The sequence below is a fragment of the Centroberyx gerrardi genome, chromosome 4 (genome assembly GCF_048128805.1).
Source record: "Centroberyx gerrardi isolate f3 chromosome 4, fCenGer3.hap1.cur.20231027, whole genome shotgun sequence".
NCBI lineage: Eukaryota > Metazoa > Chordata > Actinopteri > Beryciformes > Berycidae > Centroberyx > Centroberyx gerrardi.
The window spans coordinates 30,356,656-30,369,143 of NC_136000.1; the positions used below are offsets into that span (position 1 = coordinate 30,356,656).

The following is a 12,488-nucleotide window of genomic DNA, read 5'->3' on the forward strand; positions in this document are numbered from 1 at the left end:
GAAGCTTTTCCCAATGTCACTTTTCATGTGTTTTCCGAGAATCCCACATGGGATTAAGGCATGCTGAGGTCTGTTATTTCTTGGATAACAGGACCGTTTGGCGCGAGAGACTGCCGTTGCACATCCAGTCATATCACTCCGCCGTTAACCAGTCCTCCCCATCTTGTTGACTTCCAATCAGAGTAACTAGCGGCACCTTGTGACGCACACAATTTACCGCAGACAAACGCCGGGCTGAGTGAGGTTCGAAAGATGGAAGCTTTTCCCAATGTCACTTTTCATGTGTTTTCCGAGAGCAACAAAGGTTTGAATGCTGCTTGCAGGTGGGGCCATTCTGTGACAGTGAGTTTGTTGATTTATTGGTGGATGTTTATCCGGCGATGATCACAGTTGTCTCGCCTTGTGGTTTGCCAGCACTACATGACCTGGTCCGACTGCCGTCCAAAACCTTGGATGTCAGAAGTGGGATTCGAACCCACGCCTCCAGGGGAGACTGCGACCTGAACGCAGCGCCTTAGACCGCTCGGCCATCCTGACTGGAGCTCAAAGACAGACAGACAGACTTGAAGGGGCAGCCGCCGCAAACCTTACTCGTTTGCGCCTTTAATTGTCGGCGGTAAGCGGAGACGCGTGCGCTGCCTGTCAGCCAATTTCCGGGGGTCAAAAGCGCCCTTTGAACTTGCATTGGTGGTTCAGTGGTAGAATTCTCGCCTGCCACGCGGGAGGCCCGGGTTCGATTCCCGGCCAATGCAGCAAGCTTTTCAATCTCCGGCTCACGCAAGCAAAAGCCGCCAAGCTCAAGGGTTCCCACGACCGCAAAGGCAACAATGGCATTGTAAAGCAACTCATCATCCTCATCACAGCGTTGTTCTACCGGCAGGTTAATCAAAGGTGTCAACTTGGTTTCCGTAGCGTTTGGATGGTGCTCACCCTGTGAATGGACGGTTGTAGCCGCCACGTCACACTTTCCTCAACCTTCAATTCTGATTGGACAACTAAGGCATGCTGAGGTCTGTTATTTCTTGGATAACAGGACCGTTTGGCGCGAGAGACTGCCGTTGCACATCCAGTCATATCACTCCGCCGTTAACCAGTCCTCCCCATCTTGTTGACTTCCAATCAGAGTAACTAGCGGCACCTTGTGACGCACACAATTTACCGCAGACAAACGCCGGGCTGAGTGAGGTTCGAAAGATGGAAGCTTTTCCCAATGTCACTTTTCATGTGTTTTCCGAGAGCAACAAAGGTTTGAATGCTGCTTGCAGGTGGGGCCATTCTGTGACAGTGAGTTTGTTGATTTATTGGTGGATGTTTATCCGGCGATGATCACAGTTGTCTCGCCTTGTGGTTTGCCAGCACTACATGACCTGGTCCGACTGCCGTCCAAAACCTTGGATGTCAGAAGTGGGATTCGAACCCACGCCTCCAGGGGAGACTGCGACCTGAACGCAGCGCCTTAGACCGCTCGGCCATCCTGACTGGAGCTCAAAGACAGACAGACAGACTTGAAGGGGCAGCCGCCGCAAACCTTACTTGTTTGCGCCTTTAATTGTCGGCGGTAAGCGGAGACGCGTGCGCTGCCTGTCAGCCAATTTCCGGGGGTCAAACGCGCCCTTTGAACTTGCATTGGTGGTTCAGTGGTAGAATTCTCGCCTGCCACGCGGGAGGCCCGGGTTCGATTCCCGGCCAATGCAGCAAGCTTTTCAATCTCCGGCTCACGCAAGCAAAAGCCGCCAAGCTCAAGGGTTCCCACGACCGCAAAGGCAACAATGGCATTGTAAAGCAACTCATCATCCTCATCACAGCGTTGTTCTACCGGCAGGTTAATCAAATGTGTCAACTTGGTTTCCGTAGCGTTTGGATGGTGCTCACCCTGTGAATGGACGGTTGTAGCCGCCACGTCACACTTTCCTCAACCTTCAATTCTGATTGGACAACTAAGGCATGCTGAGGTCTGTTATTTCTTGGATAACAGGACCGTTTGGCGCGAGAGACTGCCGTTGCACATCCAGTCATATCACTCCGCCGTTAACCAGTCCTCCCCATCTTGTTGACTTCCAATCAGAGTAACTAGCGGCACCTTGTGACGCACACAATTTACCGCAGACAAACGCCGGGCTGAGTGAGGTTCGAAAGATGGAAGCTTTTCCCAATGTCACTTTTCATGTGTTTTCCGAGAATCCCACATGGGATTAAGGCATGCTGAGGTCTGTTATTTCTTGGATAACAGGACCGTTTGGCGCGAGAGACTGCCGTTGCACATCCAGTCATATCACTCCGCCGTTAACCAGTCCTCCCCATCTTGTTGACTTCCAATCAGAGTAACTAGCGGCACCTTGTGACGCACACAATTTACCGCAGACAAACGCCGGGCTGAGTGAGGTTCGAAAGATGGAAGCTTTTCCCAATGTCACTTTTCATGTGTTTTCCGAGAGCAACAAAGGTTTGAATGCTGCTTGCAGGTGGGGCCATTCTGTGACAGTGAGTTTGTTGATTTATTGGTGGATGTTTATCCGGCGATGATCACAGTTGTCTCGCCTTGTGGTTTGCCAGCACTACATGACCTGGTCCGACTGCCGTCCAAAACCTTGGATGTCAGAAGTGGGATTCGAACCCACGCCTCCAGGGGAGACTGCGACCTGAACGCAGCGCCTTAGACCGCTCGGCCATCCTGAGTGGAGCTCAAAGACAGACAGACAGACTTGAAGGGGCAGCCGCCGCAAACCTTACTCGTTTGCGCCTTCAATTGTCGGCGGTAAGCGGAGACGCGTGCGCTGCCTGTCAGCCAATTTCCGGGGGTCAAAAGCGCCCTTTGAACTTGCATTGGTGGTTCAGTGGTAGAATTCTCGCCTGCCACGCGGGAGGCCCGGGTTCGATTCCCGGCCAATGCAGCAAGCTTTTCAATCTCCGGCTCACGCAAGCAAAAGCCGTCAAGCTCAAGGGTTCCCACGACCGCAAAGGCAACAATGGCATTGTGAAGCAACTCATCATCCTCATCACAGCGTTGTTCTACCGGCAGGTTAATCAAATGTGTCAACTTGGTTTCCGTAGCGTTTGGATGGTGCTCACCCTGTGAATGGACGGTTGTAGCCGCCACGTCACACTTTCCTCAACCTTCAATTCTGATTGGACAACTAAGGCATGCTGAGGTCTGTTATTTCTTGGATAACAGGACCGTTTGGCGCGAGAGACTGCCGTTGCACATCCAGTCATATCACTCCGCCGTTAACCAGTCCTCCCCATCTTGTTGACTTCCAATCAGAGTAACTAGCGGCACCTTGTGACGCACACAATTTACCGCAGACAAACGCCGGGCTGAGTGAGGTTCGAAAGATGGAAGCTTTTCCCAATGTCACTTTTCATGTGTTTTCCGAGAGCAACAAAGGTTTGAATGCTGCTTGCAGGTGGGGCCATTCTGTGACAGTGAGTTTGTTGATTTATTGGTGGATGTTTATCCGGCGATGATCACAGTTGTCTCGCCTTGTGGTTTGCCAGCACTACATGACCTGGTCCGACTGCCGTCCAAAACCTTGGATGTCAGAAGTGGGATTCGAACCCACGCCTCCAGGGGAGACTGCGACCTGAACGCAGCGCCTTAGACCGCTCGGCCATCCTGACTGGAGCTCAAAGACAGACAGACAGACTTGAAGGGGCAGCCGCCGCAAACCTTACTTGTTTGCGCCTTTAATTGTCGGCGGTAAGCGGAGACGCGTGCGCTGCCTGTCAGCCAATTTCCGGGGGTCAAACGCGCCCTTTGAACTTGCATTGGTGGTTCAGTGGTAGAATTCTCGCCTGCCACGCGGGAGGCCCGGGTTCGATTCCCGGCCAATGCAGCAAGCTTTTCAATCTCCGGCTCACGCAAGCAAAAGCCGCCAAGCTCAAGGGTTCCCACGACCGCAAAGGCAACAATGGCATTGTAAAGCAACTCATCATCCTCATCACAGCGTTGTTCTACCGGCAGGTTAATCAAATGTGTCAACTTGGTTTCCGTAGCGTTTGGATGGTGCTCACCCTGTGAATGGACGGTTGTAGCCGCCACGTCACACTTTCCTCAACCTTCAATTCTGATTGGACAACTAAGGCATGCTGAGGTCTGTTATTTCTTGGATAACAGGACCGTTTGGCGCGAGAGACTGCCGTTGCACATCCAGTCATATCACTCCGCCGTTAACCAGTCCTCCCCATCTTGTTGACTTCCAATCAGAGTAACTAGCGGCACCTTGTGACGCACACAATTTACCGCAGACAAACGCCGGGCTGAGTGAGGTTCGAAAGATGGAAGCTTTTCCCAATGTCACTTTTCATGTGTTTTCCGAGAATCCCACATGGGATTAAGGCATGCTGAGGTCTGTTATTTCTTGGATAACAGGACCGTTTGGCGCGAGAGACTGCCGTTGCACATCCAGTCATATCACTCCGCCGTTAACCAGTCCTCCCCATCTTGTTGACTTCCAATCAGAGTAACTAGCGGCACCTTGTGACGCACACAATTTACCGCAGACAAACGCCGGGCTGAGTGAGGTTCGAAAGATGGAAGCTTTTCCCAATGTCACTTTTCATGTGTTTTCCGAGAGCAACAAAGGTTTGAATGCTGCTTGCAGGTGGGGCCATTCTGTGACAGTGAGTTTGTTGATTTATTGGTGGATGTTTATCCGGCGATGATCACAGTTGTCTCGCCTTGTGGTTTGCCAGCACTACATGACCTGGTCCGACTGCCGTCCAAAACCTTGGATGTCAGAAGTGGGATTCGAACCCACGCCTCCAGGGGAGACTGCGACCTGAACGCAGCGCCTTAGACCGCTCGGCCATCCTGAGTGGAGCTCAAAGACAGACAGACAGACTTGAAGGGGCAGCCGCCGCAAACCTTACTCGTTTGCGCCTTCAATTGTCGGCGGTAAGCGGAGACGCGTGCGCTGCCTGTCAGCCAATTTCCGGGGGTCAAAAGCGCCCTTTGAACTTGCATTGGTGGTTCAGTGGTAGAATTCTCGCCTGCCACGCGGGAGGCCCGGGTTCGATTCCCGGCCAATGCAGCAAGCTTTTCAATCTCCGGCTCACGCAAGCAAAAGCCGTCAAGCTCAAGGGTTCCCACGACCGCAAAGGCAACAATGGCATTGTGAAGCAACTCATCATCCTCATCACAGCGTTGTTCTACCGGCAGGTTAATCAAATGTGTCAACTTGGTTTCCGTAGCGTTTGGATGGTGCTCACCCTGTGAATGGACGGTTGTAGCCGCCACGTCACACTTTCCTCAACCTTCAATTCTGATTGGACAACTAAGGCATGCTGAGGTCTGTTATTTCTTGGATAACAGGACCGTTTGGCGCGAGAGACTGCCGTTGCACATCCAGTCATATCACTCCGCCGTTAACCAGTCCTCCCCATCTTGTTGACTTCCAATCAGAGTAACTAGCGGCACCTTGTGACGCACACAATTTACCGCAGACAAACGCCGGGCTGAGTGAGGTTCGAAAGATGGAAGCTTTTCCCAATGTCACTTTTCATGTGTTTTCCGAGAGCAACAAAGGTTTGAATGCTGCTTGCAGGTGGGGCCATTCTGTGACAGTGAGTTTGTTGATTTATTGGTGGATGTTTATCCGGCGATGATCACAGTTGTCTCGCCTTGTGGTTTGCCAGCACTACATGACCTGGTCCGACTGCCGTCCAAAACCTTGGATGTCAGAAGTGGGATTCGAACCCACGCCTCCAGGGGAGACTGCGACCTGAACGCAGCGCCTTAGACCGCTCGGCCATCCTGACTGGAGCTCAAAGACAGACAAACAGACTTGAAGGGGCAGCCGCCGCAAACCTTACTCGTTTGCGCCTTCAATTGTCGGCGGTAAGCGGAGACGCGTGCGCTGCCTGTCAGCCAATTTCCGGGGGTCAAAAGCGCCCTTTGAACTTGCATTGGTGGTTCAGTGGTAGAATTCTCGCCTGCCACGCGGGAGGCCCGGGTTCGATTCCCGGCCAATGCAGCAAGCTTTTCAATCTCCGGCTCACGCAAGCAAAAGCCGCCAAGCTCAAGGGTTCCCACGACCGCAAAGGCAACAATGGCATTGTAAAGCAACTCATCATCCTCATCACAGCGTTGTTCTACCGGCAGGTTAATCAAATGTGTCAACTTGGTTTCCGTAGCGTTTGGATGGTGCTCACCCTGTGAATGGACGGTTGTAGCCGCCACGTCACACTTTCCTCAACCTTCAATTCTGATTGGACAACTAAGGCATGCTGAGGTCTGTTATTTCTTGGATAACAGGACCGTTTGGCGCGAGAGACTGCCGTTGCACATCCAGTCATATCACTCCGCCGTTAACCAGTCCTCCCCATCTTGTTGACTTCCAATCAGAGTAACTAGCGGCACCTTGTGACGCACACAATTTACCGCAGACAAACGCCGGGCTGAGTGAGGTTCGAAAGATGGAAGCTTTTCCCAATGTCACTTTTCATGTGTTTTCCGAGAGCAACAAAGGTTTGAATGCTGCTTGCAGGTGGGGCCATTCTGTGACAGTGAGTTTGTTGATTTATTGGTGGATGTTTATCCGGCGATGATCACAGTTGTCTCGCCTTGTGGTTTGCCAGCACTACATGACCTGGTCCGACTGCCGTCCAAAACCTTGGATGTCAGAAGTGGGATTCGAACCCACGCCTCCAGGGGAGACTGCGACCTGAACGCAGCGCCTTAGACCGCTCGGCCATCCTGACTGGAGCTCAAAGACAGACAGACAGACTTGAAGGGGCAGCCGCCGCAAACCTTACTCGTTTGCGCCTTTAATTGTCGGCGGTAAGCGGAGACGCGTGCGCTGCCTGTCAGCCAATTTCCGGGGGTCAAAAGCGCCCTTTGAACTTGCATTGGTGGTTCAGTGGTAGAATTCTCGCCTGCCACGCGGGAGGCCCGGGTTCGATTCCCGGCCAATGCAGCAAGCTTTTCAATCTCCGGCTCACGCAAGCAAAAGCCGTCAAGCTCAAGGGTTCCCACGACCGCAAAGGCAACAATGGCATTGTGAAGCAACTCATCATCCTCATCACAGCGTTGTTCTACCGGCAGGTTAATCAAATGTGTCAACTTGGTTTCCGTAGCGTTTGGATGGTGCTCACCCTGTGAATGGACGGTTGTAGCCGCCACGTCACACTTTCCTCAACCTTCAATTCTGATTGGACAACTAAGGCATGCTGAGGTCTGTTATTTCTTGGATAACAGGACCGTTTGGCGCGAGAGACTGCCGTTGCACATCCAGTCATATCACTCCGCCGTTAACCAGTCCTCCCCATCTTGTTGACTTCCAATCAGAGTAACTAGCGGCACCTTGTGACGCACACAATTTACCGCAGACAAACGCCGGGCTGAGTGAGGTTCGAAAGATGGAAGCTTTTCCCAATGTCACTTTTCATGTGTTTTCCGAGAGCAACAAAGGTTTGAATGCTGCTTGCAGGTGGGGCCATTCTGTGACAGTGAGTTTGTTGATTTATTGGTGGATGTTTATCCGGCGATGATCACAGTTGTCTCGCCTTGTGGTTTGCCAGCACTACATGACCTGGTCCGACTGCCGTCCAAAACCTTGGATGTCAGAAGTGGGATTCGAACCCACGCCTCCAGGGGAGACTGCGACCTGAACGCAGCGCCTTAGACCGCTCGGCCATCCTGACTGGAGCTCAAAGACAGACAGACAGACTTGAAGGGGCAGCCGCCGCAAACCTTACTCGTTTGCGCCTTTAATTGTCGGCGGTAAGCGGAGACGCGTGCGCTGCCTGTCAGCCAATTTCCGGGGGTCAAAAGCGCCCTTTGAACTTGCATTGGTGGTTCAGTGGTAGAATTCTCGCCTGCCACGCGGGAGGCCCGGGTTCGATTCCCGGCCAATGCAGCAAGCTTTTCAATCTCCGGCTCACGCAAGCAAAAGCCGTCAAGCTCAAGGGTTCCCACGACCGCAAAGGCAACAATGGCATTGTGAAGCAACTCATCATCCTCATCACAGCGTTGTTCTACCGGCAGGTTAATCAAATGTGTCAACTTGGTTTCCGTAGCGTTTGGATGGTGCTCACCCTGTGAATGGACGGTTGTAGCCGCCACGTCACACTTTCCTCAACCTTCAATTCTGATTGGACAACTAAGGCATGCTGAGGTCTGTTATTTCTTGGATAACAGGACCGTTTGGCGCGAGAGACTGCCGTTGCACATCCAGTCATATCACTCCGCCGTTAACCAGTCCTCCCCATCTTGTTGACTTCCAATCAGAGTAACTAGCGGCACCTTGTGACGCACACAATTTACCGCAGACAAACGCCGGGCTGAGTGAGGTTCGAAAGATGGAAGCTTTTCCCAATGTCACTTTTCATGTGTTTTCCGAGAATCCCACATGGGATTAAGGCATGCTGAGGTCTGTTATTTCTTGGATAACAGGACCGTTTGGCGCGAGAGACTGCCGTTGCACATCCAGTCATATCACTCCGCCGTTAACCAGTCCTCCCCATCTTGTTGACTTCCAATCAGAGTAACTAGCGGCACCTTGTGACGCACACAATTTACCGCAGACAAACGCCGGGCTGAGTGAGGTTCGAAAGATGGAAGCTTTTCCCAATGTCACTTTTCATGTGTTTTCCGAGAGCAACAAAGGTTTGAATGCTGCTTGCAGGTGGGGCCATTCTGTGACAGTGAGTTTGTTGATTTATTGGTGGATGTTTATCCGGCGATGATCACAGTTGTCTCGCCTTGTGGTTTGCCAGCACTACATGACCTGGTCCGACTGCCGTCCAAAACCTTGGATGTCAGAAGTGGGATTCGAACCCACGCCTCCAGGGGAGACTGCGACCTGAACGCAGCGCCTTAGACCGCTCGGCCATCCTGACTGGAGCTCAAAGACAGACAAACAGACTTGAAGGGGCAGCCGCCGCAAACCTTACTCGTTTGCGCCTTCAATTGTCGGCGGTAAGCGGAGACGCGTGCGCTGCCTGTCAGCCAATTTCCGGGGGTCAAAAGCGCCCTTTGAACTTACATTGGTGGTTCAGTGGTAGAATTCTCGCCTGCCACGCGGGAGGCCCGGGTTCGATTCCCGGCCAATGCAGCAAGCTTTTCAATCTCCGGCTCACGCAAGCAAAAGCCGCCAAGCTCAAGGGTTCCCACGACCGCAAAGGCAACAATGGCATTGTAAAGCAACTCATCATCCTCATCACAGCGTTGTTCTACCGGCAGGTTAATCAAATGTGTCAACTTGGTTTCCGTAGCGTTTGGATGGTGCTCACCCTGTGAATGGACGGTTGTAGCCGCCACGTCACACTTTCCTCAACCTTCAATTCTGATTGGACAACTAAGGCATGCTGAGGTCTGTTATTTCTTGGATAACAGGACCGTTTGGCGCGAGAGACTGCCGTTGCACATCCAGTCATATCACTCCGCCGTTAACCAGTCCTCCCCATCTTGTTGACTTCCAATCAGAGTAACTAGCGGCACCTTGTGACGCACACAATTTACCGCAGACAAACGCCGGGCTGAGTGAGGTTCGAAAGATGGAAGCTTTTCCCAATGTCACTTTTCATGTGTTTTCCGAGAGCAACAAAGGTTTGAATGCTGCTTGCAGGTGGGGCCATTCTGTGACAGTGAGTTTGTTGATTTATTGGTGGATGTTTATCCGGCGATGATCACAGTTGTCTCGCCTTGTGGTTTGCCAGCACTACATGACCTGGTCCGACTGCCGTCCAAAACCTTGGATGTCAGAAGTGGGATTCGAACCCACGCCTCCAGGGGAGACTGCGACCTGAACGCAGCGCCTTAGACCGCTCGGCCATCCTGACTGGAGCTCAAAGACAGACAAACAGACTTGAAGGGGCAGCCGCCGCAAACCTTACTCGTTTGCGCCTTCAATTGTCGGCGGTAAGCGGAGACGCGTGCGCTGCCTGTCAGCCAATTTCCGGGGGTCAAAAGCGCCCTTTGAACTTGCATTGGTGGTTCAGTGGTAGAATTCTCGCCTGCCACGCGGGAGGCCCGGGTTCGATTCCCGGCCAATGCAGCAAGCTTTTCAATCTCCGGCTCACGCAAGCAAAAGCCGCCAAGCTCAAGGGTTCCCACGACCGCAAAGGCAACAATGGCATTGTAAAGCAACTCATCATCCTCATCACAGCGTTGTTCTACCGGCAGGTTAATCAAATGTGTCAACTTGGTTTCCGTAGCGTTTGGATGGTGCTCACCCTGTGAATGGACGGTTGTAGCCGCCACGTCACACTTTCCTCAACCTTCAATTCTGATTGGACAACTAAGGCATGCTGAGGTCTGTTATTTCTTGGATAACAGGACCGTTTGGCGCGAGAGACTGCCGTTGCACATCCAGTCATATCACTCCGCCGTTAACCAGTCCTCCCCATCTTGTTGACTTCCAATCAGAGTAACTAGCGGCACCTTGTGACGCACACAATTTACCGCAGACAAACGCCGGGCTGAGTGAGGTTCGAAAGATGGAAGCTTTTCCCAATGTCACTTTTCATGTGTTTTCCGAGAGCAACAAAGGTTTGAATGCTGCTTGCAGGTGGGGCCATTCTGTGACAGTGAGTTTGTTGATTTATTGGTGGATGTTTATCCGGCGATGATCACAGTTGTCTCGCCTTGTGGTTTGCCAGCACTACATGACCTGGTCCGACTGCCGTCCAAAACCTTGGATGTCAGAAGTGGGATTCAAACCCACGCCTCCAGGGGAGACTGCGACCTGAACGCAGCGCCTTAGACCGCTCGGCCATCCTGACTGGAGCTCAAAGACAGACAGACAGACTTGAAGGGGCAGCCGCCGCAAACCTTACTCGTTTGCGCCTTTAATTGTCGGCGGTAAGCGGAGACGCGTGCGCTGCCTGTCAGCCAATTTCCGGGGGTCAAAAGCGCCCTTTGAACTTGCATTGGTGGTTCAGTGGTAGAATTCTCGCCTGCCACGCGGGAGGCCCGGGTTCGATTCCCGGCCAATGCAGCAAGCTTTTCAATCTCCGGCTCACGCAAGCAAAAGCCGTCAAGCTCAAGGGTTCCCACGACCGCAAAGGCAACAATGGCATTGTGAAGCAACTCATCATCCTCATCACAGCGTTGTTCTACCGGCAGGTTAATCAAATGTGTCAACTTGGTTTCCGTAGCGTTTGGATGGTGCTCACCCTGTGAATGGACGGTTGTAGCCGCCACGTCACACTTTCCTCAACCTTCAATTCTGATTGGACAACTAAGGCATGCTGAGGTCTGTTATTTCTTGGATAACAGGACCGTTTGGCGCGAGAGACTGCCGTTGCACATCCAGTCATATCACTCCGCCGTTAACCAGTCCTCCCCATCTTGTTGACTTCCAATCAGAGTAACTAGCGGCACCTTGTGACGCACACAATTTACCGCAGACAAACGCCGGGCTGAGTGAGGTTCGAAAGATGGAAGCTTTTCCCAATGTCACTTTTCATGTGTTTTCCGAGAGCAACAAAGGTTTGAATGCTGCTTGCAGGTGGGGCCATTCTGTGACAGTGAGTTTGTTGATTTATTGGTGGATGTTTATCCGGCGATGATCACAGTTGTCTCGCCTTGTGGTTTGCCAGCACTACATGACCTGGTCCGACTGCCGTCCAAAACCTTGGATGTCAGAAGTGGGATTCGAACCCACGCCTCCAGGGGAGACTGCGACCTGAACGCAGCGCCTTAGACCGCTCGGCCATCCTGACTGGAGCTCAAAGACAGACAGACAGACTTGAAGGGGCAGCCGCCGCAAACCTTACTCGTTTGCGCCTTTAATTGTCGGCGGTAAGCGGAGACGCGTGCGCTGCCTGTCAGCCAATTTCCGGGGGTCAAACGCGCCCTTTGAACTTGCATTGGTGGTTCAGTGGTAGAATTCTCGCCTGCCACGCGGGAGGCCCGGGTTCGATTCCCGGCCAATGCAGCAAGCTTTTCAATCTCCGGCTCACGCAAGCAAAAGCCGCCAAGCTCAAGGATTCCCACGACCGCAAAGGCAACAATGGCATTGTAAAGCAACTCATCATCCTCATCACAGCGTTGTTCTACCGGCAGGTTAATCAAATGTGTCAACTTGGTTTCCGTAGCGTTTGGATGGTGCTCACCCTGTGAATGGACGGTTGTAGCCGCCACGTCACACTTTCCTCAACCTTCAATTCTGATTGGACAACTAAGGCATGCTGAGGTCTGTTATTTCTTGGATAACAGGACCGTTTGGCGCGAGAGACTGCCGTTGCACATCCAGTCATATCACTCCGCCGTTAACCAGTCCTCCCCATCTTGTTGACTTCCAATCAGAGTAACTAGCGGCACCTTGTGACGCACACAATTTACCGCAGACAAACGCCGGGCTGAGTGAGGTTCGAAAGATGGAAGCTTTTCCCAATGTCACTTTTCATGTGTTTTCCGAGAGCAACAAAGGTTTGAATGCTGCTTGCAGGTGGGGCCATTCTGTGACAGTGAGTTTGTTGATTTATTGGTGGATGTTTATCCGGCGATGATCACAGTTGTCTCGCCTTGTGGTTTGCCAGCACTA

The 12,488-nt window shown here is 52.4% G+C and overlaps 20 non-coding genes across 20 annotated transcripts; 11 read left to right on the forward strand and 9 right to left on the reverse strand.

Moving 5' to 3' along the window:
- Positions 1-454: 454 nt before the first annotated feature.
- Positions 455-537, reverse strand: trnal-cag (transfer RNA leucine (anticodon CAG)). Its single transcript has one exon. It is a non-coding gene; the product is annotated as a tRNA-Leu (tRNA).
- Positions 538-681: 144 nt separating this feature from the next.
- On the forward strand, positions 682-752 carry trnag-gcc (transfer RNA glycine (anticodon GCC)). The gene has a single exon. It is a non-coding gene; the product is annotated as a tRNA-Gly (tRNA).
- A 644-nt stretch (positions 753-1,396) lies between these two features.
- Positions 1,397-1,479, reverse strand: trnal-cag (transfer RNA leucine (anticodon CAG)). The gene has a single exon. It is a non-coding gene; the product is annotated as a tRNA-Leu (tRNA).
- Positions 1,480-1,623: 144 nt separating this feature from the next.
- Positions 1,624-1,694, forward strand: trnag-gcc (transfer RNA glycine (anticodon GCC)). The gene has a single exon. It is a non-coding gene; the product is annotated as a tRNA-Gly (tRNA).
- Positions 1,695-2,820: 1,126 nt separating this feature from the next.
- Positions 2,821-2,891, forward strand: trnag-gcc (transfer RNA glycine (anticodon GCC)). The gene has a single exon. It is a non-coding gene; the product is annotated as a tRNA-Gly (tRNA).
- A 644-nt stretch (positions 2,892-3,535) lies between these two features.
- On the reverse strand, positions 3,536-3,618 carry trnal-cag (transfer RNA leucine (anticodon CAG)). Its single transcript has one exon. It is a non-coding gene; the product is annotated as a tRNA-Leu (tRNA).
- A 144-nt stretch (positions 3,619-3,762) lies between these two features.
- On the forward strand, positions 3,763-3,833 carry trnag-gcc (transfer RNA glycine (anticodon GCC)). The gene has a single exon. It is a non-coding gene; the product is annotated as a tRNA-Gly (tRNA).
- A 1,126-nt stretch (positions 3,834-4,959) lies between these two features.
- trnag-gcc (transfer RNA glycine (anticodon GCC)) lies at positions 4,960-5,030 on the forward strand. The gene has a single exon. It is a non-coding gene; the product is annotated as a tRNA-Gly (tRNA).
- Positions 5,031-5,674: 644 nt separating this feature from the next.
- On the reverse strand, positions 5,675-5,757 carry trnal-cag (transfer RNA leucine (anticodon CAG)). The gene has a single exon. It is a non-coding gene; the product is annotated as a tRNA-Leu (tRNA).
- Positions 5,758-5,901: 144 nt separating this feature from the next.
- On the forward strand, positions 5,902-5,972 carry trnag-gcc (transfer RNA glycine (anticodon GCC)). Its single transcript has one exon. It is a non-coding gene; the product is annotated as a tRNA-Gly (tRNA).
- A 644-nt stretch (positions 5,973-6,616) lies between these two features.
- On the reverse strand, positions 6,617-6,699 carry trnal-cag (transfer RNA leucine (anticodon CAG)). The gene has a single exon. It is a non-coding gene; the product is annotated as a tRNA-Leu (tRNA).
- A 144-nt stretch (positions 6,700-6,843) lies between these two features.
- On the forward strand, positions 6,844-6,914 carry trnag-gcc (transfer RNA glycine (anticodon GCC)). The gene has a single exon. It is a non-coding gene; the product is annotated as a tRNA-Gly (tRNA).
- A 644-nt stretch (positions 6,915-7,558) lies between these two features.
- Positions 7,559-7,641, reverse strand: trnal-cag (transfer RNA leucine (anticodon CAG)). Its single transcript has one exon. It is a non-coding gene; the product is annotated as a tRNA-Leu (tRNA).
- Positions 7,642-7,785: 144 nt separating this feature from the next.
- On the forward strand, positions 7,786-7,856 carry trnag-gcc (transfer RNA glycine (anticodon GCC)). Its single transcript has one exon. It is a non-coding gene; the product is annotated as a tRNA-Gly (tRNA).
- Positions 7,857-8,755: 899 nt separating this feature from the next.
- trnal-cag (transfer RNA leucine (anticodon CAG)) lies at positions 8,756-8,838 on the reverse strand. The gene has a single exon. It is a non-coding gene; the product is annotated as a tRNA-Leu (tRNA).
- Positions 8,839-9,697: 859 nt separating this feature from the next.
- On the reverse strand, positions 9,698-9,780 carry trnal-cag (transfer RNA leucine (anticodon CAG)). Its single transcript has one exon. It is a non-coding gene; the product is annotated as a tRNA-Leu (tRNA).
- A 144-nt stretch (positions 9,781-9,924) lies between these two features.
- Positions 9,925-9,995, forward strand: trnag-gcc (transfer RNA glycine (anticodon GCC)). Its single transcript has one exon. It is a non-coding gene; the product is annotated as a tRNA-Gly (tRNA).
- An 871-nt stretch (positions 9,996-10,866) lies between these two features.
- On the forward strand, positions 10,867-10,937 carry trnag-gcc (transfer RNA glycine (anticodon GCC)). The gene has a single exon. It is a non-coding gene; the product is annotated as a tRNA-Gly (tRNA).
- Positions 10,938-11,581: 644 nt separating this feature from the next.
- trnal-cag (transfer RNA leucine (anticodon CAG)) lies at positions 11,582-11,664 on the reverse strand. Its single transcript has one exon. It is a non-coding gene; the product is annotated as a tRNA-Leu (tRNA).
- A 144-nt stretch (positions 11,665-11,808) lies between these two features.
- trnag-gcc (transfer RNA glycine (anticodon GCC)) lies at positions 11,809-11,879 on the forward strand. The gene has a single exon. It is a non-coding gene; the product is annotated as a tRNA-Gly (tRNA).
- The last annotated feature ends 609 nt before the right edge of the window (positions 11,880-12,488 follow it).